Source organism: Adiantum capillus-veneris, chromosome 6, assembly GCF_014529385.1.
Source record: "Adiantum capillus-veneris isolate H3 chromosome 6, ASM1452938v2, whole genome shotgun sequence".
NCBI classification, from domain to species: domain Eukaryota; kingdom Viridiplantae; phylum Streptophyta; class Polypodiopsida; order Polypodiales; family Pteridaceae; genus Adiantum; species Adiantum capillus-veneris.
The window spans coordinates 155939009-155964884 of NC_140936.1; the positions used below are offsets into that span (position 1 = coordinate 155939009).

The following is a 25876-nucleotide window of genomic DNA, read 5'->3' on the forward strand; positions in this document are numbered from 1 at the left end:
TCAAAAGCTATGGCAAAACATCGTTTCTCACAAACAAAAAGACTTAGATGACTACTGCATGTATAAACAAGAGTTTCTACGTCTTTGGGCTGTATGGGTGAGAAATGTTGCTAACCTTGGTGATGGTGCAGAGTTCTTAAAGAAGGAAAGGTTCATAGTCGGTCTCTTTCCCACACTCAAGATAGTTGAGAGGGGTGCACTTGGTACCTTTGACTAGCTGAAACTAGGGATGTTAAGAAGTATAGGAAACTCAAGTGTCTAAGAGGTGAGTTCCAATAGAGGTTCCTAAACCTAAGGGAAAATTGCAAGCATCAATATCTAGAGAGATTCATGATGTAACAATGGAGGTAATTGAAAAGTTAAATGAATCCTTAAACAACTTGTCAATCCACCTTGCACAAGCTGTCAGTCCCAAGGGACAAACAAAGAAATCCGAGGAGAGAGAGTCACGACCTAGGAGACTTTTGCAATGTTGGAATTGCAGAGAGTCTGCACACGGGATGTATAATTGTCCTTGGCCCCATGAGAAGCCAAGGAGATCTAACTTGAATTACCCAGTGATGTATGCAGGTGAAGGAACTAGTCAACAACCACGGCTTTTACAAAGGACAAATGGAGAAAGACCACCTCTACGAGGAGTGGAAGGAGTTTCACCTTCGCTAGATCTAAATGTGCATAAGGTAGAGGTGACAAATTCAAATGATATTGACATGGAAGGAAATGGCATCAAGCGTGGCCATGAAAAAGGTAAGGAGAAAGAAGGAGTCACATCACAAAGTGACCATGGACTAGAGAAGAAGGAGAAGGAGACCAAAGAAGCCAAAAGGACTTGACATTGTATTAACCTCCAAGACTTTCCTCTTGGACATGGTATGGCTCCATACAACCAGTTGGAAGACATGAGATGTAAGGGTCTTAATATCTCATGGCCTCAGTTTCTTGCATTATGCCCACAAGTTAGGAGGGATTTAACAAAAGCAATTAGCACTAGGACAAAGGTAAAAGAGAGTGTGCTTGCTGTAAAACTTGCACAAGCTGAAATGAATGAGGATATTACAACTGTGATAGATTTTTACATCAAAGGAAGGTTGGTTAGGAAAGGTCTAGTGGATGGGGGTGCACAAATTTGCATCATGACATAAGGACTTATGCAAAGACTAGGCATGCACATCTGTGAGACACCTGAAATCAAAGTGAAAATGTCACGTAGGCATTTGTGAAAATGTCTTTCTGGAGGCCTTTGGCATTAAGAAGTCGGTGGATTTTTATGTTATGTCGACCAAGGGAAGTGGCTATCCATTTATCCTAGGAAGACCATGGCTAATGAAAATACGAGCTTTGTAGGATTTAGAAAGTGGAAAGTTCATTTGCAGGAATGAAAATCAGAAGAAGGTTGTCTTTGACATGAAGGAGCAACGTCAAGAGGAACTCCATGAAGAATCATCTCAAAGTGAGATGGAGGAAGAGTGTACTGATAGCACTTCAGAAGAAGAAGGTAGCGGTAGCACTAGGGAAGAGGAGTCTTTCATTGAGGTCATGGGAGTGAGGTTTAATCCAAACAATCAAAAGACCTCTTGTCAAGGTTTGGAGGAGGTAGGTTCCCAAGAGAACCAAAATGAGGAAAATGAAGGAATGTTAGAAGGTATGTTGTCTACAACACTATTTTCCCTCCTTTGGATCCCTGCTGTGGCCGATCTGCCAGCTTAACCATTATTCTAGCTTTTTCTCCCCTGGCACTTCCCCATATTAAATGATCAGTTTAACATGAGAAGATCATTTAGGATAATTAGATATTAGTTATTACGACATATTTTGTAAGGTCCAAGTTGGAAGTAGCACTTGTGAAGAGAAGTCAAAAGCCTCTTTAAATTCAAGTAGGGTCAACCCCATTATTATCTCTCCTATTATGAAAAAAAATCTAAATGCAAAGGCCTAGAACCTATGCAAACACACAAGCTAAATCAATTCCAATTAGTGAAGAAGGGTAATGGCCCATGGAATCAAGTCCAAGAACATGCATGCCCAATGCTTGGTAATTAAAAAGGATTAGAGGATTTATTAGAGAGGGGAAATTAATTAGCAACCAAGTGTGTTGTACATGATGTCTAGCTTAGAAAAGAAATATAGATACGGCTTACTCCATACCAATTTGATGATGGATCAGATACTAGTTGAAGGAGAAATTGTAGCTACGAAGGATTGCACAACGAACCATTCATGTTGAAAATGAACATAATGATTGCATTAGAGTACAAAATAGCTACATGAGAGGGCCAATATATAGGCATGTGTCATAGGGTCGTTTGTTGACCTCATTGATGATGTAGCCAGGGAAATTCGAAGCCTCCAAGTGGAGGCTCCACATAAGTGTGCGTGGCATGTGCCAGCATCTACCAAATGTAACAAAGCATACTCGTGACTAATAAGTTCAATGTAGATGTGTGTAAGAGATTTCTTCCATGAGGAATTATGTGTGAGCAAGCAATACCCCAACATTGTTTCCATCGTGGTGTTGAATGAACCCAACATGGCGGCCTAAAGTGATGAGACATTGTGGTAGTACCCATCTTGTCATTGATTGCTCAAAAAATCCACTTTGAATTGATAAGGGTATCTCATCTCCATCTTCATAATAAGAAGAGGATTTTATCCCTCTTACTCCACTAGTCAGAGCACAAGATCATAACATACAAACTCAAGAGATAGATAGAAGACCAAGTGTTGGATTTGAGAAGAATAAAAGGAAGAAAAGACAAAAGAAACCATTGAAATATTTAGAAGGATTAAGTGATGAGCAGAGCCAAGGAGCTCAACTCCCAACAAAAATGAGAATAGAAGAAGTTAAGAGCAAGTAATGGTGACAAAATCCTCAAGAGTTTCTCTTTACGAGAGAGCTCCAAGTCAGCGTATACAAAATCTCGAAGAGTTTCTCTTTAAGATGAACAAAGCCAAGGAGCTCAACTCTAAGGAAAGAATGAGAAAAGAAGAAAGTTAAGAGCAAGTACATGGTGACAAAATCATGAAGAGTTCCTCTTTAAGAGAGAGCTCCAAGCCAACGTATACAAAGTTGATGACCATTTAGTAGTAGCCAAGAGAGTTGATTAGTGGCCAAAAAGGAGTTTCCATCTAACTACAAGAATATCCTTGTGCTTTAGAACATACCACATGGTTTGATTTCTAGAGACCAAGGTGTTTAAGATGCCATGACACCATAAGAGGTTGGAAACAATCTCAAAAAGCAAGGAAGATACCACAACACTGAGGAGATAGTAGTTCCTCATTCGAATGGCAATAAGGAGATAGTAGCTCTTGATACAAATGATGAGCAAGCAATGAGACTATAAGAGCTAGAAAAAGCATGAATCTCCCAATTTTTTGAGTCTAAGGAGTTTGATGAAGAACTTGCTACCCAATTTTGGAAATATGTGTGGAAAAAGATGAATTACACAGTGTGCCTATAATAGTTATAAGGCTACGAGGATGGAGATTGGGATCAAGATCCCTCAAAAATACTACATAGATAACTCGTATGACATGAAGAATGATTCTGCTCCAACTAAAGGGATGATTGAGATTTAAAAAAATGTTATCTTGATACAAAACAATAGGAGCAACACAAAGATGGGGTGGGTGGAGCATTGTTTCCCAAACACACATATGAGAAAGAGAGCTCCAAAGACTCAAGAAAACTTATTCAAGAGGAGTGAGTAGACCTCCCTACCTTGTCAAAAATCAAGCATATATGTTCCACATGCAATCATACAATCACATAAAAGATGAAGCGCAATGGAAACAAGGTATGGGATTGCGCTTGAGCTTGATGAATCTGTATTGTTTGGGAAAAGTGTGTCTTGGATTACAATCTTGCCACTTTGAAATTTAGTAATTTTTCTTGAGAGGAAGGGGAGAAGGAAAAATCCTATCTAGGGATAGAGGAAAAGTATGCAAAGCTCAATTTTACAAAAGAGGAAGTTCCATAGAAAGGAAATTATGTATGGTCACAATAATGCTTTTTCTCATATTCCATAAATTGGGCTTAGTTGTGTTGCTTATGCTAGATGGGTACACATAAGAGTCCAACAATGCATGGACTAGTGAAGCTAACCACTTACCCATTATCAATTTCTTCTTACATAGTATCTCTAGGATACTAAGTCCTATGCTATTCAACACCCACAATACTTGCACTCATTGTGGCCTTTATCCTAGGCACATGCACCTCATTGTAGATGTCTAGGAGTACATCCAAGACCAACAAAGGGGAGATGATCTCTTACAGCTCAGTGTATACTTACAGGTACAGGATGAGGGAAAATTGCAGTGCAAAGGTTAACATTCTAGAAATGGGCAAACAAATCAATCTGTAGAGAGGTTAATAAGTGGTAGAGTTCTAAGTTACAAGCCAAATTTCACATCAAAGGATCAAGATAGAGGTAAAGGACCAGAAAATTGGTAAAAAGTGTCAAACTTGATAGGCATGCAAGCTTCAATCCATGTATTAAGGTGGGTAGGAGTGCTCAAATTGAGAGTTGGAGGGGAAGGGGTGATCAACAAGCAAAAGGGGAGCCAAATGTTAAGTCAAATATCAATTTGCAAATTATCCGTCCACGGATCAAAGGAAAAATTGTCAGTCCATGTAGTGAAAATTATTGATCCATGTCCTTAACAAGTTTTAGGGAGGATTTTGAGGGTTTAAGCCTCATGGTCACTATAGCACTTTCAGATAGATATATTGGAGAAGTCAAAGTGGACTTTGTGGTGCACTTGAGATCTCACCATTGGCTTACAACTACGTACTGGACATTGGCTATGATGAGGAGCCATGACTAGTGGTTGTGGTGTAGGAGGGAGAGGGTGGGATGATATCCCTTGAGGCGAGGTAGAGAAGGATGATGTTCTAGAATATTGGAGAAGTCAAAGTGGACTTTGTAGTGCACTTGAGCTCTCACCATTGCCTTACAACTACATTCTGGACATTGGCTATGATGAGTTAATCACAAAAATTCATAATTGTCAGAGGAGGATTTTTGGACAAAGAGAGGAAAGAAATGGTAACCCATGTCTGAACTAAGAAATGAGGGCATTCCATAAAGCAAAAAATGTAGACAATCCTAAATCTTGAATGACTTTAAGTTACCACCATGGAGACCATATTTCAAAAGGGCTGACAACTTGCCTACAAAGTTAATGGAGGACAACACAAGCACTCTCATAGATTTTCAAGGGTGCCAAAGAAAAATAGAGATCTCTAAAGAGAAGATAAGGGAAGATTTACACCCCAAGGAATCAACTATGGGAAACTTATCGAACCACATAAGTACAAGGGATGGGGATTCTTTTTGGAGGGGAACATAAGCGTATATGTTAGGTGTAGGCCCCTAAAAATTTTCCCTCATCCTTTAGTAAGAAAAAGGGGCGGGGTATACACCCTTTGTTTGAGAGAGAGAGAGAGAGAGAGAGAGAGAGAGAGAGAGAGAGAGATTTTATCATCATCCTCACAATTGAGAGCCCACGTTGTGGCTGGGAGACGAAAGTGTGTAGGTCTAAGTCATGGCTAAAAATGTGAGGGAAGCAAGTTTGGATGTGACCAAAAGCTGAGGGGGACGGGAATGGAGGGAGTTTTTTCTAGATTTTTGCTCAGTTGAGCAATTTTTAAAAAAATCTTGCTTCACTCCAAAATCAGTTTCTGGAGCAAACCTTTCGAAGAGAGCTCTCTCTCTCTCTCTCTCTCTCTCTCTCTCTCTCTCTCTCTCTCTCTCTCTCTCAATTTCAAGTTCACTCTAATTTTCATCGGTTAGAAAAACTGTATTTTTCTAGCCCTGTCTCCCCCCCCCCCCCCCCCCCCCCCTCTCTCTCTCTCTCTCTCTCTCTCTCTCACTAAGGCTTTGACCCTCCAAATCGTAGAACTAAGGCTTCATCATCCTCAATTTGGACTTGAATGTCTTCCACCTTGTACCTTGCGAATAATTCATGGTATTGCACCTTGTTGGTATGATGATTTTGGACATACTAAGGTACTTGAAAACAGAAGTGAGTGGGGCAAACAGACACAAATGCACTTCATCCTTATTATTCCCTCAATAATGTGTGGATGGAAGCTTCTTCAAAGTGAAGTAGAAACAATATCGACAACCCAAACTTAAGTATTTCCTACCGTGAACTAAAGTCGAAGTTGATCATGTGCATTGTGTTTGATCATGTAGTTTCGGTTGATAATGTATCGGTATAAAAAGTTTCTTGTCCAGACCCCTTCTTTGGTACTTCGCTTGCACACAACCTTGATAAGGAATTATTTGGTTATTTTACAAGATGGACAGAAGTTGATAGGCATTTTTAGGTCATTTGAACAATTTCAAATGTTGTCATTGAAGATGGAGGAGAGAGGATCATTGTTGGGGACCAATATTGTGATGTTTCTCTTGGTCTTTACATAATTCACGGATAGAATGTGGTGCTAATTAGTGGATTGGACTCAACTAGAGATGAATTGTTGCCACATATGCGGAGAGTAAGCCGTAAAATTATTGAGCAAGCCCTCAAAGCAAAGAAAAAACAACTGAACTCAAAGGCTCAATGACAAAACGAATGGAATTTCTAGATTTGGAGTGATCGCTCGACTGGTACTTGGACAAGATGGATTCTTTGAGGTTCGAAATAATGAGGAAATAATCTTTGTTGTTATACATCGGATCAATATTCATGAAGAATGTGCCCAATCAAATGGTGGTTTTAAAGACTTCAAGTTCACTTGTTTGAATAGTGGAAAGAGTGTTAGAATACAAGTGAAGGGGGGTGGAATTCGACTAGGTACTTTTTGTATGTGGGGAGGGGTGGGAGGGTAATACGAGAGAGAGAGAGAGAGAGAGAGAGAGAGAGAGAGAGAGAGAGAGAGAGAGATTGAATTATCGTCCACAGAGGTCAGATATGACCTATGGGAACGAACAAAAAAGCATTACAACAAATTCTGCAAAAATGTGTGGGGTTGTGGGATACATTTTAGTTGAGGATTGAGGGTCCATAAAAAACGGGGGGGGGGGGGGGGGGGGGGGGGGGGGGGGGGTGAGGATGAACAAAAACAAAAACCTATAAGGAGAGAGGTGAGGGGGAAGCCGGTTTGGGAGTTGGGAACTCTTCAATAATGGATTTACCTCCGCGATAGACTGACCATTTCCCTGTTGCACGCGTTTCTCGCATTTTTTGAGTTCTGCCTTCTTTTGCTTGAGTTGAGCGGGTGAGATCTTCCGCAAATCATATTTTGGTATCCTTAAGAAGCCTTGATTGTTCAAGGAGTTTGCTTCGGTCCGCCTTGGTTTTGAAGGTGAGGATGGCATGATTGGTACGATGCTCGTGTGCAAGAGAACTAATTGATGTTGGATCCCATTGGACCATGTGGATTACAGATTGGATGCGAGTAAAGGACTCGTGATTGAGGTCCCCTTCCCCTTTCCAATCTTTTGGAAGACCGCCAATGCAAACATTGAGGGCGATAACCTCTTGCTGTTGGTGTTCGTGTAGCGTGGGTGCCACTCGATCTTCGACCTTGCGAGAGATGATCTCTTGTACTTGGTTTTTAACCTCCTTTGTGAGGGTGACCTCTACTTTCTCCTTTGTCTTTGTGGAAATGAATTCCATTTGTTTCAGTTCCTCTTTGTAGTTTTCCACTGTGGCTAGATGAGTCTCGAGGACTGCAAGCCTCTGTGTCAGATCAGCATTCTCCTTACGGAGTATGTCGACTTCAGTTTGAAGGCGGGTGATCTTGTCCCCCTTCGAAGATGTGGCCACGACACCGGAAAAACTAAGCTTCCCGAGGGACGAATCCCGAGTAGCCATGAAATACAAGCTTGAAGAAAACACCCTTCTGGGGACTTATCAAAAACGCCAAATTTACCAGCAGTAGGGAAGATTCCAAAGGCTGTCGATTCCAGAGGCTTTCGTGCAGGCCTGCAGTTTGTTGTTGTCGGTGCAGGTCTGCAGAATCTATTGTTGTCCTGCAAGTCTGCAGAACGTCGTTCTTTGTTGGGCAATACTGGCGGGTTGTTGTAGCAGGTCACAGGTCGCCACAGATTTTGCTGGTTGCAGAGTAGCTTGAGGGGGTGGGGGCAGGGGCGGGGTCGTTCTCTATCATGAAGGTCATTGCTTGTCATAGCAGGTCACAAGGATGCCACGGGTGGCGCAGGTTGCAGGTTAGCTTGGAGGGGCCGAGCTATGGCTTTACACCTCCCCATAGGGCAGCCCCTCACCCAGGGAGACGCTGGGGGAGAGAGGACGACTGTGGCCTGTGTGTGCTAGGGTTAGGTTTAGGTTGCACTAGAAAGAGAAAGAGAGAGAGAGAGAGAGAGAGAGAGAGAGAGAGAGAGAGAGAGAGAGAGAGAGAGAGAGAGAGAGCTCTAAAAAGCTCGCTCTAAAAACTGATTTTGGAGCAAAGCAAGCTTTTTTTTTAATTGCTCAATTGAGGGCAAATCTGAAAAAGGCTCCCTCCAAAGCTTCCTCCAAAAGCTCCCTTGACCTCAACTCAAAGCTGAGCACTCTAGTAGTGTGTGTTACTCAAACTCTTGAACTTGTAGTGAGCATAATGTGCACAATCGATTTGACTCTTCTCCATTGCCCCAATGTCGTGTCTCACATCGAAGGGAGTGGGGGCTAAGTCGAATGGCTATGATAGTGCGTATCACTGACAAGGGGATAGGCTCAAGCATGTAAGGTTGTGTACAATTTCCTCTTTCAATGAAGAACATGGTTTTGTAGTTGGGGGCAATATAGGTGGCGTAATGTATGAAGCATGACCCACCGGATTCCTCCCGAGCTGTAATACATTGGAGTTGTAGAAAAGCTTTATTCACTTGGGAGTCTATTGAGACATCATGTAGCAAGTGTACCTCAAGGCCAAGGTACTTAAAGTGTGTCTCATTGTGTATCTCATTGTTGTACACAATGCATGAATTCTCCTTATCGTTAGTTTTCACAAGCATAACATTTCTTTTGGATTCGTTCACAATTGGTCCGCTATGCAAGCAAAAGTTCTCAAGGACAACCATAAGCTTTTGTTCATCCTCTAAAGTGTGTGCTAGAAGCACTACATCATTTGCATACAATAGCATGATTACCACATTGCAAACGGTGACCTCTTCAATGCCATCTTTTTGCATAAAGTCAAGTACCATTTGTTCCAATTGAACAATGCATAGACCAAAGAGAGTTGGTTATTAGGAATTAAGGAGTAGCTAAGTAGAGGTTAGTCTACTTAATAAAGAGAGATAATAGAGAAGAGAGAGCACACACAATATACGTGGTTCACCCACATGTGGGCTACCTCCACGGAAAATCAGCCACTCAATGGCTTTGCACTTCTAACTTAAAGTAATTACAAAGGGATTAGCAACCCCTAGTGGAACTCCCGCCTTGCTTCACTATCTTTCACCACCTCACACATACTCTATCACACCTTACAACCTTCACCACTTTTATCATCTTTGTGTGTAGAAGAGGCCTCCTTTGATAGGCCAAAATGGTCTTCCCTCTCTCATGAGAGACGATTGTGTGTAGCCGCCCTTGTGTAGACAAGTTCAAGTCTCTCATGCGCCCATGTGTAGCCACCCTTGGGTAGGCAGGTCCACCTAGAAATTGGCCACCTATTGTGAACGCCAGCCACACTGGCCATTGAATTGGGCCATTGGCCATGGACTTTTGACCATCAGTCATCAGCTAACTAGCCAAAAACCGACCGTTTTTAGATCATTATACGGCCATCATTCGGCCATAATATTTTGACAGGTGATTTTTCTCACGCATGATGGATTCTCATCATAATGGGGGCCTTACAATTGATTGCTTTCCATTCTAGATTTTCATCCTTGAATGTCGATTGAAGATGAGAAAAATATCACCTTCTCCTTGTTAACCACCTTTGTTAACATGTCTTTAGGATTCTCACTTGTGTGCACCATTCTAAGCTTTAGCTGTCCCACTTTCAAAAGAGTACGTATGAAGTGATATCTCACTTTGTCCTTGAGTAAATGGCTAAATTTTTTGCAAAATTTCTGCACAAAATGACAAAATAGCCTACGCAGTATTGCTTGTAGTGGAAACGGAGGCCGAAATGAGCCCAAATCAGAAATCTAAGTAGACCAAGCTCTTTGAGTCTACCTTGTCGACCTGTGAACGCTCACCAAAGCTCACTAAAATCGTAGAAAGTGAGCAGGTGTGTGTTGGAGCAAGCCTGGGAGGACGCAACCTGCTTTGATACCAATTGTTGGAATTAGGGTAAAACACACAACTTGGAGAAGATGAAGGAAGCTCAAGGCACACAACAGAGAGTGTATTACTTAGTGTGCAATGGAAAGATAGATAGACCTAGAATGCTGGGCGTATATACAATGCGCGGGGGACATACAACTTGGAGAAGATGAAGGAAGCTCAAGGCACACAACAGAGATTGTATTACTTAGTGTGCAATGGAAAGATAGATAGCCCTAGAATGCTGGGCGTATATACAATGCGCGGGGGAAAAAAATTGGGTCTCCTTGGCCCTCCAAGCTTGGAGGAGAATCCTTGAATACCCTTTGGATGGAAGTCGCCAAAAAAGTGAATAACAAATGGATCTCTAAGCTGGCTCATTTCTAGGACAACGACAACTTCTTTTGGAACGATGTGGACCAATTGGTGGTGCAACATGGTTTGAGTCTAAATGAAAGTCTATTGATCAATAGAGTCTCAGAAGTTCTATGCATTAGTCACTTGATTGAAAAGCATAGCATTGGACCAAAGATAGAATTTTTGTGCTTCCAAAAAATCATTGGTAACATATAACAAGCTTATTTACTAAGCAGATTGGTTCACATGGCTCATCCATTGTGGAAGGTTAATCAATCTGAAGAGAAGCAACTAAAGTCATAAACAACATTTGGGAGGTTCAATGGCCAAGATCAATGAAAATATTCATGCCATCGCTTATGCTTTAAAGTTGATCTTCTTACCAACGTTTCAATAAAAGATCCACGACCTTACAAACTTGAACACTCACTTGTTCCACTTTCTTGATGTTGCTAGCATGAGTAAGTTATACTCCTACTTGATGGAAATCACTTGTGTATTCATGTTTGATCTACTTGCAGGGTATCAACAATTGGGGTTTAACCCATTTGTACTATATGCTTCACTTGACCCCCTCATGATTAGGTAGGAACATGTTGCCTGCTTAGAACTAGTTAACCGTGGTTGTTTAAGTGATTTTGTGTTAAAGTTTTTTTTAGCTCTTCCCTATTTCGCAATATACTTATAAGTGACATGATGGTGCCTTTGCAACTATCAACTATCTATCCAAGGTATTGAATATAGTTGTCTTTGCTTATTCTTGGCATTTTCCTCATGATGGGTAATGTTGTAAAGCTATATAGTAGTTAAAATATATGGTATCGGTGTATCTCCTTTTTCTTTATATGGTCTATTCAATTCAAGGTTGTGTGGGATTCCGTACAGGAGCTTACATAATACACTAGTAAATGGCTGGCTTAAGTGCTCGTTGGGAATCTTGCTTTTGAAAACACTTTTGTGGATTCAAGTTGTTATGTTGTTGAGGGGTTGATTGCTAGATAAATATAGTGCACTATTGATTTTCATGTGTTGTGTTCCTTTGTGTTTTCCTCCTCATTTTGTGAATCTTTACTAACATTTTACTCCTTTCCATCCTACATGCCCTAGCTTTCATCAATATCACTAACGATTCGGATTTTGGTTGTGGTAGAGGGAAAGAATCTTCCATACCCATGCTAATATTGGAAAATGTTATAGAACTTATACATCCGCATCCGCATCTCTCTTTCTCTCTCTCAAACTTTCTATCCATCTCTCTCTCTCTCTCTCTCTCTCTCACACACACACACACACACACACACACACACACACAACCATTTTTGACCTAGTAGACAACATTTCACTCTTTTGATAATAAATTCTTCATCAAACTCTGAGTTGGGTTATCCATAGCCTCACTTGAAGAGCACAATGCCCTCTATGCATTGATGTAAAAACAAAAAAATTGAGAGTTATGGAAGGCTTTTGTACATCAACATTTCTAAAGATAGGTTTTAAAAAGTTGACTCTCATCTCTCAATTTACATACAATGTCTTCCAGCAGCCGCAGGAGTTCTTCTTCTCAATAAGGTCCACAACCATTGTAGAAAATGATCCAAAGTCTCCTAAGTGTGGAGATAACAACACAACCACTCAACCATTGACATCTGAAACCATGATGATGGCATACTTGATATTGTTGCAAGAGACCATAAACAAGCAAGGTGAAGACTTACAGGCACTTGCAATGGAGAATGGCATGCTAAGGGTTCTTGTGGTTTAGAATGAGAATCTCAAGAGGACACTTGAGATGCAAACAACACGTTTGATGCAACTTGAAGAGGAAGTCAAGGAATGTAAATGCTCTCTTGTGGACTTGAATGCTTTGAAGGAGTACATGAGCAAAGTGGAGCATGACCATGCATTGAAAGAGGAGAAATTTGACACAATGAGCCAGGATGTATGCAACATGAAAAATTTTAGTGTTGTGTTCTACATAACAGGTCCCTTACGGTCTTCTACGATTTCTGCTATATAGCACGTGTTGTCCCCACTTTCCTTCTCCTCTTTTCGGGCAGTTTTCACATCAACATTTACCATGGCTGACAACAACACAGATGTGTTCAAGATCTTTGTTACTGATAGATTGGATGGGGACAATTACCCTATGTGGGCTTATATGATGCAACATGTTCTTGTGTCGAAGGGCGTTTGGAACATTGTGTAGGGCATTGATGTACGTCCTATTTCTAAGGATACAAGTGATGTTGAGGATCTTGCATGTCTTGCTGCAAGGATTTCTACTGCTAGAGTTGTTTTGCCTACGATAGAACAAGCTCCTTAGGATGTAAAAGATGCACAAACTCATGCATTGATTGCATTGTCTATGAAGCGCATTATTACTCCTCACATTCGTTCAACAAAATTTGCAAAATAGGTTTGGGATATTCTTACTGGTCTTTATGCAAGTCAGAATGAGACAAAAATTATATTGCTGCATAAAGAGCTAGAGTCTAAGATTATGCATGAGGAATATGAAATGGACACTTTCCTTGTTGGGGTCAAGGATATTTGAGAAACTTATTTATGCAAGAGAAGTCATTTCAGAAAGTTCCCTTGTGCAAACTACTCTTGATGCCTTGCCAAATTCTTACCAGACTTTTGCTAGTACTTGGAGATTTATGACCCAAGAAAATCCTAAAGTTGTCAACTTTGATGCATTATGCACATTGCTATTGCAAGAGTCGCTTTCTAGAAAAACAAGACTAGACAACATGCAGTTGAATGTGCCTTTATTGCTGCTCAAAGAAAAGGTGGTAACAACAATGCAACCACTTCTTATGGTTCTTCTACAAGTGGAAAATCACCTGTTCCTAATGCTTTTGTTGGCAGCAATTCGTCTAGAAGTTATGGTGATAAGGGCAAAAAGAAGATGCGTTGCCATTATTGTAAAGCTAATGATCACTTGATCAAGCAGTTTCCTAAGTTGAAGACCAAAGGGGCTAAGAAGAAAGAGCCCGGTTCCACTACTAATGCTAGTTCCACTACAAATGCAGCTATTATTGAGTCTTCTGTGAAAGGAGACTGTGATGCTGATGCTGATGTTGATGTAGAATGGGCTTTTAGTGTAGAGTGCACTTATAATCCTAATGTCCATGACGCATGCATGTCAATTACTGCAGATTCACATGTGTGGTATTTTTATAGTGGTGCTACAAAGCACGTTACCTCACATCGTGATTTGTTCACCTCTCTTGAGTCTGTCCCTCATGGGAATTCAGTTGTGCCAACAATGCATCTTATCCGGTTCAGGCCGTTGAAAAGATTGTGCTTACTGCTGCAAATGGTAGTTCTTTCACACTTGTTGATGCACTTTATGTACCTAGGATCAAGAAGAATCTTTTGTCTTTATCTTCACTTGCTAGACTTGGTCTTGTAGTTGAATTTGTGCATGACATGTGTACGGTACATGATCTTAGTTTCGGTGATGAAAGTGTTGCATCTGGCATTTTATGCCCTCAGCTGTATAAGCTCACTTTGTATGACAAGTGTGGATAGAATTTTGCAAATACAATTGTAGATTCTAAGGCTATATCAGATGCAAAACTTTGACATGCACGTTTTAGACATCTGAATTTTGCCAATTTGCTGCGTTTGTAGAAACCTAATATGGTTGCTTCTTTGCCGCCTCTTGAAGCACCTGTCAAACATGTTTGTGAAGGCTGTATTTTGGGTAAGATGCAACGTTCAAACTTTCCAAAGGATGGTTTAGTTAGGGCCACATGTAGGTTGCAGCTTGTGCATAGTGATGTTTGTGGGCCCATGCAAACTCCATCCTTGGGCAATTACCTTTATTCGTGACTTTCACTGATGATTACTCCAGGGATGCATGGGTTTTTTCTCTTAAAGTGAAGTCCAAAGTATTTATGTGCTCCAAACGATTTTTGGCTATGGCTAAAAATGTCTCGAAATGTACTAAGGACACTCTCCATTCCGATCAGGGGGGGGAGTATATGTCTCATGAATTTAATGCATTTCTGGCTAGTTGTAGGATAAAACACCAATGTAAAATGCCTTAAATGCCTAAGCAAAATGGTGTTGTTGAGAGGAAAAACAGATCACTTACGGAAATGGCACGATGTATGGTCAAAAGTCAAGCTTTGCCACGTTTGTTTTGGCTTGAGGCCATCATGTGTGCCACTTATGTACTTAACAAGTGTCCTACAAAGGTTTGCAGTCTATTACTCTATATGAAGCATGGCATGATAGAAAGCCTTCTATTGAGCACATGCGTGTTTTTGGTTGTTTGGCATATACTTTGCTGTCACAAATACAACGCAAAAAATTGGATGATAAGGCTGTCAAATGTGTTTTTTGTTGGTTATAGTGCTGAAAGAAAAGATTACAGGTTGTTTCATCTGCAAACAAAGTGTACCTTGGTCTCACAAGATGTTTTGTTTGTGGAAGATTCTATTCAGCCCCCCTTGTTGTCATGTACTAGAGACAATAATGTCATCTCACAGGACATTTATGACACTTTGTTGCTTCTTTTCAGTGGTGGAAGTTCAACTGTAAATTCCAATGAGGCAAATGTACAGGCTATGGGGGTTTCTGAAAATGTTACAAATCAGTCTATTATTGATGCAGATGTACATGCTGTACTTGATGAGGAAAGGGCTGAGAATGAGCAGGCTAGGGGTATGCCTAAATGGCTGGTGCATACTTTGTGTGACAGTAAATTGGATGTACCTTTGTCTAGTTGTACTTGTTCAGGTTCTCCCCATGCATCTTATGCATCAGATTGTTATGCTCTACCTGTGTCTAACTTACATGATGTTGAGGAACCTCTGATCTTTTGATGAAGCACACAATTCCAAAAAATGGATGGTTGTCATGCAATCATAATATGATGCACTTATACAAAATGACACATGGACTTTATTTGATTTGCCTCCTAGCAAAAAGGCCATTGGTATACAAAGTGGTTTTACAAGTTGAAACGCAAGCCGGATGGTGAGATTTATCGCCATAAGGCTCGACTTGTTGCAAAAGGTTATGCACAGCAAAAAGGCATAGATTATGAAGAGACTTTTTCTCCCACATGTTGTATGCCTATTATGCATTTTCTCTGTGCATTGGCAGCTCCTTTTGGTTGGGATGTACATCAATCCGACATTGTTACTACTTTCTTGAATGTGACATATTTGAGGAAGTTTATGTAACGCAACCTCACGGTTTTTGTCAAGAAAGGACAAGAGGATAAAGTGTGCAGATGTAAGAAAGCTTTGTATGGGTTGAAACAATCTCCTCATGCTTGTTATGAGAAGGCTGACACTCATTTGGTCAAACAAGGCTTTTGTAACAGTCCAACAAAAATCACATTGTATGTAAAGCGTGAGAGTGATGTACTTCTCATTGTGGTTCTTTATGTGGATGATTTGTTGATCACTGGACCAAATGACATATTGCTGAATTTAAGGCTGATTTTAATGCTACTTTCAACATGAAAGATTTGGGGCTGTTGCATCATTACTTGGATATATAGTTTAAGCAGTGTGATGGTGGTATTTCCTTGTGTCAGAAAAGTTACATAGAGACATTGCTATGTAGGTTTGGACTTGAGGATTGCAAACCTATTTCCAATCCCATGGAAAGAGGTTTGAAACTGAGTCTTCATGATGCTAGTGATCCTGCTGATGTCAGTCTTTACCAACTTGTTGTTGGTTGCCTCATTTATGTATGCAACACGAGGCCGGATATTCAGTTTGCAGTCTCACAAGTCATCAGATTTATGCATAGCCCAGGGTCTAAGCATTGGCAGGCTATCAAGAGGATTTTTTGCTACTTGAGTAACACTTTACATCTTGGCTTGTTTTATCCCAAGGGGGGATCATTGTCGCCAGCCTTACATGCTTTTTTGGACTCAGATTGGGCTGGTTGTTTTGACATGCGAGTGTCCACAAGTGGTTTCTGTTTCATGCTTGGCAGTTCTATACTATGGTTGAGCAAGAAGAAACCTATTGTGGCCACTTCTAATTGTGAGGCTGAGTACATGGTAGTCTTCACAGCTACAATTGAGTGTGTATGGATCAAACACCTTATGGTGATTTGGGTGTTGGACAGGACACTGCCAACACTATATACATTGGCAGTCAAGGCGCATTGGCAGTTACGAGGAACCCAGTTTTTCATGCTTGCACAAAGCACATTGAGGTGTATTACCACTATGTCAGGGAGAGGCTTTCAACAAGAGAGATAAGCTTGGCTTATGTGCCAACACAGGACAACCTTGCAGATCTTTTCACAAAGGCATTGTCTCATGAGAATATTGAAGCTTTCCAAAAAGCTTTGGGCTTACTCTCCTTTGTGGACTAATCATGTCCTCAGGGCGGCATGGCACTTCCCTTTACTCAATGTGCCAGCTCTTGTTCACCACATCACTCCAAGGGGGATATGCTACCATATACATGTGGTAGTGATGTGTGTGAACACACTTAGAACCGTCGGGGCATTTTCCCCCTCACTAGGAAGTTTTTCCCCCCGCGCATTGTATATATGTCCATCATTCTAGGGCTATCTATCTTTCCATTGCACACTAAGTAATACACTCTCTGTTGTGTGCCTTGAGCTTCGTTCATCTTCTCTAAGATTAAGTCTTTTCAGGCAACCCTAATTCCAACACCAAGGATACTAGTCTAAGATGGATAATTTGAAGCATCTAAAGGTATCCCTCCATTCCAATGATGATGCTGCTTTGTTGGACTTTCTAAGTATCTCCCTGGTGTGGCCTCCCAAATTTAGAAATCTTTAGCTTGGACCCAAAACTTTGTTGTGCACTTTAGCCTCCTTTCATGGGCCTCGTTGTGAGAAAAGTTCTACTTTGCCAATCATATTCCAAGCCATGACCACCCAATCGTGCCTTTGATTTGTTGAGGAGACAACTAGCTTTGCACACATGGCTTGTTCATGTAGCACATGGTCCACGATCCTGCTGCCACCTTGTTCCTTGGGTCTTGCTACCCATTCCCACTTCCCCACTGCCATAAAGTTGTGTCTTTTGTATTAGTTTCCCATAGAAACCATGTGATGGACTTTGAAAAATCCTTCCAATTGCATTTGGCCATTTTCAAACCGAGCTAGACAAAGGATATGTATGGAATCATGGAGTTAATCATAGTCACTCTATTGTGGAAGGGGAGAAGTGTGAACTCCCACCTTCTCATCTTACAGTTAATTTTGTCCAAGATCCAATCGAGTCTTTACTATAACAAGGGTGATCCATCCGTGCAAGTACTACTTATTGGGTGACCTAGTGGATCCTGTTTTTAAAAAAAAATTCATTCCCACCTAAGATTCCATTTATCCTAAGGTTTGTTTTCATCCCCCCCTCCCCTCCCTTCTTGCGTTACCCTAAGATGCCTTTCATCCCCATTTGGAGCCAATTTGTTGTCTCATAATCTTGCTTCCCTATCCAGCCCTATCTCTACGTAAGTCCCAAATTGCACACAACCTTCCACCTGCCTTGTCCAACCCCTACTCAACACTGCTGCTCAAGAAAGGGCATCCAATCGTGCAATAGAGATGCCATAGAGGAGCCATGGTGAGGAAGTTGGATCTCAAAATATGCAGATGCAAGGTAGTTGGGGGCGGTGTTTTTGTCTGGCTAGCACATGACAAAAGATAGAGATTGCATGCCGTTTTGATTTTCTAATCATTCCTTCCTTATGCAATATGCTGATTAATGTTGACTAGAGTTCGATGCCGGCCATCAATTTTGCTCTAAAACCTTTAAAGTCAATTTCTTATTGCTTCCTTATGCAATACACTGGCTCATGCTGATTAGAGTTCAATGCCGACCATCATTTTTCTCTAAAACCTTTGAATTCAATTTCTTATTTACGAAGTATCTCCAAAGATACCAAAGGAAATTCATTTCTAAAATTGTGCTTGCATATTGGGGGGTCCTATTGGCATACCTTCATGTTTATTCATTTCTCTTGTAGATTCCAAGAGATTCCTCTTCCCCCCTACCAGCTTGAGGCTCTATGTGAGGCCTAACACTCTTTATAAAATCATCAATATTGGTTTCAAACTCTACCTGCTCAACTTCATGATTTGATAGTCATTGCCCTAGACTAGCAACGCAAGCCCGCACAATGCACATGACCTTAATTTCATTCTTTCAAAAAAACAGCTTGTGGGTCAGTTTTACCATCGCCTGCACTTCTCCTCCACCACCTCTCATCCCCCCTTCTAACAGATATATGCTACCTCACCCAACACCTAGAAACCCTTGTCCCAATGACAAGCAACCATGTAGTGCAAGTTTGCAGGCTCCTCTCACTTCAATGGGCAAACATAAAAATGAATGCATCATCAGAGATTCCTGTAAATTTTGTATTTTAAAAAAATCCTCACTTACTACCTCAAGGCTTGTTTCCATTCCCTCCCTATTGTGCCAGCTTGAGCCGCCTTTCATCCCCGTCTATAGCCAATTCATTGCCTCAATATCTTTCTTTTCCATAGAGACCTATCCGGCCTCATCTCTATGACAGCCCCAAATTGCGCCCATGAGCCTCTACCCATAACCTCCCACCTGCCTCATCCACTACCGGTCAAGAAAGGCTATCCAACCTTGCAGTAGAGATGGCATAGGGGAGCCATGGTGAGGAACCTCGAACTCAAAATAGGCAAATGTAGGGTAGTTGGGGTGGTGTTGTTTGGCTAGCACATGATAGAGGACAAAGATTACATGGCGTTTTGATTTTCTACTCATTTCTTTCTCATGCAATGCACTGGCTCATGTAGACTGGAGTTCGGTAGTGATCATCAATTTTGCTCTAAAGCCTTTGGATTCAATTTCTTATTTACGGAGGATTTCCAATCATAGGAAATGCAATTCCAAAATTGTGCCGCCATAAACTTAAGAGAAAAAAAGAAGCTGAGGTCTCCTCTCTCTTGTTATGCGGCCCTACCTACCTCTTATCATGTCATTTTGCTGCCTCCCCTACTATCGATGACTTGTGGCATGTTGTTGCCAGCTTCACGCATATTGCTCACCCCCCCCCCCCCCCCCCCCCCCCCCCCCCCCCCAAAACCTTGTTCCCCTTTCTTCTTTCTCTCCGTTTAGATTCCCATTTTTTGGAATCTCTTGGGAATTTTTCAAAATCATAGGTACATACTGTTAAAATCATAGGTACATAGTGTTAAAATCCAAGTTTGTTTTATTATCTAGGTACACACTAGTGGTTTCAGATCGGCCTACAAGTCGGTCTAGCCCCCACCACTTCCTTCGACTGTGAATTGTGGACATAAAGGGACCGTCCACCCGCACGTCCAAAATCATGGTCATAAAGGGACAAAAATGGTCACTTCATAACAAGACAAAGCCGTGTTCTCGCTAGAATCGACATACCTCTTGATGCCTCACAACGTCCTTTGATAGGTTGGCATTTACAAACTGTAGCCATGGAAAGTAGGTTGGGATATTTTGGAATCTTTTAGAGTGAGCTAACTCCTTGCAAAGAGAGAGAAGAAGAACCAAACCTAGAGTCCTTACAACAAGAGACTTTTAACATCCTAGGAAAAAGGGGGGGGGGGGGAGAGAGAGAGAGAGAGAGAGAGAGAGAGAGAGAGAGAGAGAGAGAGAGAGAGAGAGAGAGAGAGAGAGAGAGAGAGAGATCCTCATTGAATAGCACAAATTGTGTGTTTTTTGCAGAATGAATCACTCCTTCGAAGGAGCTCTTTTTTCATACTTAAGTGCTTAGATTCTCCTAATTTCTGATTCAAGACCAATTGTAGGCGACCCATAGAGATAGATCTCTAAAAATGACAAAAATTCCCTACACATTAAAGATATTAACATGGCCAAGCCTGTTTGATGATTTTAGGACAACTTGCGAGACATTGCCTCAAAATTCCTAGCCAAGTGCTCAAGATTGACAACCCTAGAGTCCCAAAAATGCAAGATGGTTTGAAGCTACTGGTTCATTTGTCAATCCTAGAGATAAGGAGTTCCCTGCACGATAAAGGTGGGGAGGAATTAGAATAAGATACATGTGACGAACGCAACATGGATGGCTAGAGAGAGAGAGAGAGAGAGAGAGAGAGAGAGAGAGAGAGAGAGAGAGAGAGAGAGAGAGAGAGAGAGTTCTATTGTCATCCTCAAAGGTCAAATATGACCTACGGGACCAAATGAACATGTCATGTGGTGTGAGTGGAGGTCATAAGTGACTCACGATGCTAAAAAATGACTGAAATGAGCGTTGCAATAGAGAGTCCACATCGTGGTTGGGAGAGGAAGGTATATAGAGAGAGCTCATGGTTGAATATATAGGGAAAAGAGGACCTAATGTGGTCAAAAGCTGAGCACTCAAGTAGTGTGTGGTACTCACTCTCTCGCACTTAACGAGGGCATAAGGTGCAAAGTCCATGAGACTCCTCGCCAGTGCCCCAACGTCCTGTCTTGCAGCGTAGAGAATGGGAGCTAAGATGAATGGAGGCAATGGTGCGGATCGCACTCAATGGGATGGGCTCAAGGATGTAGGGATGGGTTTGGTTACCACGTTCGGAGAAGAAGAGAGATTTGTAGTTTGGGGCAATGTGTGTGGTGTAATGATTGAAGCGAGAACCTCCAAATTTCTCCCAAGCCATGATACATTGGCGTTGTAAGAAGGCCTCATTAACTTGGGAGTCCATCGACGCATCCTTGACCAAGTGACATGCATCCCATCTTCCAAACCATTTCTTGATGTCAAGCATCCACCCTGAACTTAGTATTTTGCTCTTGTATGTCTTTTGGACCTTTTGACTTGCTTCATATGCGATTCTAGGAAGTCGATACAAAGGGCTACGTTGTGTCTTAAGCATGTACCCCACTACCCTTTGCATGCCCAAGACCTCAATGGGAAGCGATCCAGACTCAAGAAGTAAGAGCATATAGGGTGTTTGTGTCTTGACTTGGAAAAAGTTGGTGAGAAAACGCTTTTGGACATTCTCAAACTCTTTTCAAGTAGACTTTCCGATGCTACCAACCCACACCTCCACTCCATCAGAAGCACCGGTGTCACCAATGTGTCAAAGAGGTACTTTTTGAGAGCCCAACACTTGATCTCTCTAGCATTGCACATGTTCTCAAATGAATAAAAAGCCCTCTTTCCGGCTTCCAAGCGATGCATTGCGCAATTCTTTCATCTATGATTTGATGGAACCTCAAGGCCAAGGTACTTGAAGCTATCTAACACTTCAAGTTGCTCATTGTTGTATACAATGCATGGATTTTCATCATTGAGGGTCTTTACAAGCATAACGCTGGTTTTGGATCCATTCACACATCAGCCCGCTATGTAGGCAAAAGTGTTTCAAGACACTCATAAGCTTTTGTGCATCTTCTAAGGTATGTGCAACGAGTACTACATCATCGGCATAAAGCAAAAGCATGATCACCGCATTTCCGATCTTAACCTCTTCTATGCCTTCTTGCTGCATAAAATCAAGAACCATGCATTCCAATTCATCAATGAGCAAAGCATTCCTTCACACAAGAGAAAATTACTTCTTTGAAAACTTTTCACTTGCATTCTAATGTTGGGCTCTCTTGATGCTCTGTCATGCTTAACATTTGGTCCACCATATTAGCATATATAAGTGCTCGTTTGAAGTTTAGATGTAGGTACGAATGATTCACATCATGATTGGAGGCTACATGCTCGGGTGTTTACCACACTTGAGGTCAATACATAGCATCCTATGATCCGATTCCGGATTCCATTCACCAAGTGTAAAGCTTTGTATGCATTCTAGAGTGGCTTCCAAAACAACATATAGTCAATCACGGTATCACCATTGTGCTTTCTACATGTAAAGTCATTGGTGCCTTGCCATAAAGATACACCATTTGAAATGAGCATTCCAATACTATTGCACATATGTAGAAGTGACTTTTCATAGTGATCTAATTGTTTTGCATCATTACAACTTCGATTATCATGTATGAGTCACCACTCTTCTTCAGACATGTGGCATGTTGACTTGTTGTGTGTCGTGTTGTAACGTATTCGTGCGAGCATTCATGTCTCCAAAGACAATGACTTCACCCTAGTCCTTGTAATGAGCAATGTCTTCCTCTAGTTCAACAAAGGACTGATCTCTATCCATATCCAAGCGAGCATAAAAGTTGGAGTCATAGTGAGGAATGTAGCAACCAACCACAAACATGACTTGACCATTGGGTGGGCTGACTTTCAACCATAAGTAGCGTTTATACTTATCTTCTTTGACAATGGAAACATCTTTCAAACCCTTTTTGATCATACATGCTACGCCTCCTTGGCCTCTACGTTGCTTTGCATTTTTGGTACACATCAAAGAATGCACATCATATTTGTCAAATCCAAGAATTTGTTGCGCATCATGCTCCCATGTTTCGACAAGAAGTATCACATCGGAGTCATTGGTAAGCTCATCAATGCCAATTTTTGCATTCCATGGATAGCCATTACAATTCCAAAAGCTTATTCGCAAGCGTGAGTTGGTCTCATAGATCACGTGTCCCTATTTGTTGGGTGGACTTGCATCCTCCTCAAGTGACTTTTCTTCTTGAGATGAGACGTTGACCTTCTTGGTTCTTTCCTCATATGCTTTGCAACGTACATTTTGTTGCATAAGAGTGCGATCCTCATATACATTACAACCCGTTCCTTTGAGGTAGACCCAACTATTGTCAAGGATGATCTTTCTCTTATCAGCCATGGTACATACAATAGGTCTTTCTCTCGAGCGAGGGGCTCCTTGTTTTTCAACTCAATGTGCACCATAAGCCATGATTCCAGGCTTGCCAAAGTATGTAGCAAAAAACTCTTCAATAGCAACCGCAAGAAATTGGGGTGCTTCCATGCTTTCCTCCTTGATTCCACGAATGACGATGTTCTTCGAGCGTCTTTGCCGTTCTTGCAATTCTTGAGTGTCCACATTCTCTACATTCTTTGCTTGGACAAACGGCTTGCGTGATAAGAGATGCAGAAACCACATTATCCTTACATATATCAGCCCATGATTTGGGTACATTTCTCATCTCACATACATCATGTCGTATTGTGTCTATCATTTCTTCTTTCAATACATGATCACTCTCAACTTTGCTCAAGCGCCCTTTCAATACATTCATGTCCACAAGAGAGCGCTTACATTCTTGAACTTCATTCTCAAGATGTGCCAAGCGTGTTGTTTGCATTTCAAGAACCTTATTGAGGTGCTCATTCTCCACAACAAGAACTCTTAAAGTACCATTCTCCATTGCAAGTGCACACAACTCTTCACCTTGCTTGTTGACGGTTTCTTGTAATGAGATCAAGTAAGCCATGACATTGCTTCCATTGTTGTAGACGATGTGGTTGGATTAGCATCCAAATTCCTTGGAGATTTTGCATCATTCTCCATGGCGAGTGTGGATTTTTCACCCTTGCGAGTTTTGTCTGACATTGCCTTCAAGTCGGCAACAAAAACGCAAAGTTTTGACAGTTTTTTTCAATTCTGAGATGCTGTTACAGCAAAGCCTTCAATTGCTCAAAAAAATTATGTATTTACATCAATGCGTAGAGGGCTTTGTGCTCTTCGATTGAGGCTATAGATCACCTAAATTGGAGTTCAAATGAGAAGTTATGATCAAAAGCGTAAACTGCTGTCTACTAGGTCAAAAAACGATAGAGAGAGAGAGAGAGAGAGAGAGAGAGAGAGAGAGAGAGAGAGAGAGAGAGAGAGAGAGAGAGAGAGAGAGAGAGAGAGAGAGAGAGATTAATTGGCTCTGATTATGCATTGAAGAGGATGCTAGTTCTTTTTGTGAATGAAGAACACCTAAAATTCATAGAGTTCCCTTCTCATATATAGTGACCAAGCACTCTTGTAGGTGAATGGGCCCAAGCAGAGAGGGTAAACTCTACCTTACCAAGCTCTTGGAAGCACCACCATATCGCATCTAGCGAGTTTTTCTTGGAAACTATGGAATCTATTATTGATAAGTAGAATACTAAGTAAATCTCTCTCTCTCTCTCTCTCTCTCTCTCTCTCTCTCTCTCTAGCGTATACCTTCGACTGCTCTCACATTGTCTTTTCTTGATTATGAGTGGCTCTCATGCTTGGTATGGATAATTGTTCAAATCTCCTAGATACTAATTTGTTTAGTCACCTAGCTCCCACGGGTGTTGGCACGTATCCACACACACACTCCAAGCTTCCCTCCTAGCCCATGCATAGAGACGTCTTGCAACTACATGTGTGTGTGTGTGTGGGGGGGGGAGAGAGAGAGAGAGAGAGAGAGAGAGAGAGAGAGAGAGAGAGAGAGAGAGAGAGAGAGAGAGAGAGAGAGAGAGAGAGATGCCCTTGGCCCCTTTCATTATTCAGGCTCTCCTATTGAGGCTTAGGAGAATGAGACCAGAGTAGGCATAGAGTCGCCTTGGGGAGGATGCTCAAAGGCAAGAGCGTAGGGCAAGGTTTCTCTCATCTAATTGGTCGGAAGACTTGAGGGTGGCAACATAAGAAGAGCAGTTGCAAAGCGGAATGAAATTAGGTTGATACGTAGCCTCTCATTTACATCAACAATGTACACATCCTCTGTTGCATCTTTGATTGTCTTAAGCTTGCTCGATCAATACTACCCTGAATTAGTACACCTCTGAGGAAGCTAGCTATTGTGCATGCCGCTCGGCAATGGTGTGCCTATTCATGAATAGCTAATTTGAGCAGTGAACGGGACTCGAGCATAAATGCTCTCAAGATTCAATATGCCTAACAACATAGATACCTTGCATAAATATCTTGCTTGTACACCTTTAAAATGCAGATTTCATTTGGAGAGAATCCATTGTTTCATATTTGCAAAAAATAGACCATCTTACATAATTCCACATGGCTTCAAAATGAAAACATAGGTGAATTCACAGAGGAAGAAACCAGGAAATTGCATACATCGAAAAGAGCCCAAAGTATGTCTTTTTAGGTAAATGGTCATCACAAACAACATCACTACTTTGCATGAATGGCTCCACTCCCTTCAAGATGCAAGGGCCATGCATAGGGTGATCACACCCAAAGGAAGGGGATCACTCGCATCCATAAGACAATATGGATCTTTTCTCTACCCATGTTGCACATGTATTGCAATCAATGTAGTCTAAGAGATGATGTAAGGAGCCATATAAAGTACTCTGCCCATGTTGCACATGTATCAATCAATGTATTTTACGAGATGATGTAAGGATCCATATAAAGTACTCGCCAAGTTGGGCAATAGATGGTCTATTCAATTCAAAAT

At 41.4% G+C, this 25876-nt stretch overlaps 1 pseudogene; it reads left to right on the forward strand.

Moving 5' to 3' along the window:
* The first annotated feature begins 710 nt into the window (after window positions 1-710).
* LOC147456550 (sm-like protein LSM1A pseudogene) lies at window positions 711-6609 on the forward strand (annotated as a pseudogene).
* Window positions 6610-25876: the final 19267 nt, after the last annotated feature.